The sequence below is a fragment of the Alligator mississippiensis genome, chromosome 4, assembly GCF_030867095.1.
Source record: "Alligator mississippiensis isolate rAllMis1 chromosome 4, rAllMis1, whole genome shotgun sequence".
NCBI lineage: Eukaryota > Metazoa > Chordata > Crocodylia > Alligatoridae > Alligator > Alligator mississippiensis.
Genome location: NC_081827.1, coordinates 163,787,010 through 163,789,440, shown reverse-complemented (window position 1 = coordinate 163,789,440; position 2,431 = coordinate 163,787,010).

Genomic DNA, 2,431 nt, shown 5'->3' with positions numbered 1-2,431 from the left:
TGTGGCACAGAGCCAGCCTGGCCAGGCCCATCTCATCCTGGCAGCACATGGTTCCCCACTGCATTGCCAGGACCCACACAGCACAGCACAGAGCCAGCCCGGCCCATCTGCTCCCAGCAGCATGTGGTTCCCATCTGCATAGCTGGGACATGTACAGCATGGCATGCAGCCAGCGCAGCCCAGCTCAGTGGCATGCTAGAGTGCCAGAACCATGGGAAGTCCCATGCCATCAGACTGGGCTGTCTCCGTGCCTCCATGTGGTTCTCCTAGCACTCTAGCCAGGACCAGTACATGGAGGCACAGAGCCAGAGTCTCATGATTGCCCATTGTCCCCCCACCCGTTTTGACCTGAATTTCAACTCTTGGGCAAGGAAGGGCTAGGGAACAGCCAAAAGGTCACCAGGGCAAAAGCCTCTGCTAGCCAGAAGTTTCTGGGGGGTGGGATTGGGTTGGTTGGTTCCTGCTGCAGCTGGTAGCTCATGCCACTGGCACCTCGTGCCACCGATGCCTTGTTGGTTTTCAGACAGGCAATCACCAGCAGGTAATAATTGTCTAAATTTTAGAGGGGCCCCACAAGCCGGATAGAATAGCTTGGCAGGCTGAATCCGGCCCACAGGCCACATTGTGCCTGCCTCTGATCTAGCTCCATCCTCTTTGAAACAACCCTTCAGGAAGCTGAAGGCTGCTATTAAATCCCCTCTCAGTCTTTTCTTCTCCAGACTACATAAGCCCAGCTCTCTCAGCCTCACTTCATGAAACATGTTCCCCAGCCCCCGAACCATTTTTGTTGCCCTCTGATGGGCTGTCTCCAATTTGTCCACATCCTTTCTGCACTGGGGGGCCCAAAACTGAACACAGTACTCCAGATGTGGCCTCATCAATGCTGAATAGAGGGAAATAATCACTTCCCTTGATTTGCTGGCAATGCTCCTACCAATGCAGCCCAGTATGCCATTAGACTTCTTCGTAACAAGGGCACACTGGTGGTTCATATTCAGCTTATGGTCCACTATAACCCCCAGGTCCTTTTGATCAGAGCTGCTGCTTAGCCAGTCAGCCCCCTAGCCTATCCTGGTACATGGGTTTATTCCATCCTAAGTGCAGGACTTTGTACTTGTCCTTATTGAACATCATGAGATTTCTTTTGGCCCAATCCTCCAAATTGTCAAGATTACTCTGAAACCTAGCCCTACCCTTCAGCATATCTACTACTCCCCCAAGCTTGGTGTCATTTATAGACTTCTATGCCAGCTTCCAGGTGAAGATATTGAACAAAACTGGCCCTAGGACTGACCCCTGGGGCAATCATTATTTAAACTATTCTTTGGGAGATATTAATTAGACATTTTAGAAGGCTAAACATACATCTTTTCATATAAAGTAATTCTAGTAATATATATTTAAAAACAAATATATAACCATGAAGTACACAGAAATGTGTTGATCTGAGCTCTGTTCTTGTATTTCCTGCTATGATCAGGTTCTTTCAATAACAGTAGATTTGTAAGTTGTTATTAAATGTCTGCTCTCCTGTTCCATTTGTCATAAGGTATAGTCCAAAATGTATAGGTGATCATAAAGTATGTGTGTCATGAAGTTGACTTTTGGTGGGAGTGAACTAGTGCAGTATATTGGATGACCCAGTGAAGTAAAAGTTTGAGACCTGAGTTCTATTTCTAACTCTGTTGCTTTCCAGTGTCCCTATTGTGACATTGGACAAATCATTTCACAACTTTGCATCTCAGCTTAGCTGGTTGTAAAATGAAGATAGTAGTATTTATCTCCCTGGGTGCATCTACACATTGCCCTATAGTAACATAGCGACACAATGATCACATGGGTCTACATGTGATCACCAGCTATGTCACTGTGGTGGCGTGGTCCCCCAGTACAGTGCACGTTTACGGCAACATAACTGCAAAATTTATGCACCATGCACACAGTACAGTAACCATCTGTACTGCACCATGCTTTAGTATGTCCAAAAGGAAGTACTAAAGCACAGTGCTGTAGCAACCCCTTTGTCTCATCTGAAAGCCACCTCAGGCATACATCTATGGATTCCCCAGTGGACAGGAATCCTCTGATGGCAGAGGTAGCCTCACTTTGTGAGCAGAATTTAAAGTAGCCCACTCCACTGGAGAAGTTGAAAGATAACTGAAAGTAATGTAAAAAAACATGTTTAGAATCAGTCTGGTGTTTTCTTGTCCAGATATTGTTTATACCATTGTACCAGGTCTGGCTGGTTGGGTCTGCTGAGCTCTAAGAAAGGACAGGTTGAATTAGCCTAGGGTCACCAATCCAGTATTACCGGTTTTACTCAATTTAGACAAAGCATTAGGTAATTCATTCAAGGCCCTCAAAACCTTTGTGCAACCAGGGTGGGGGTCACCAACTGGTTCTGACATGCCAGTAAGAACGAGTTGTGTCA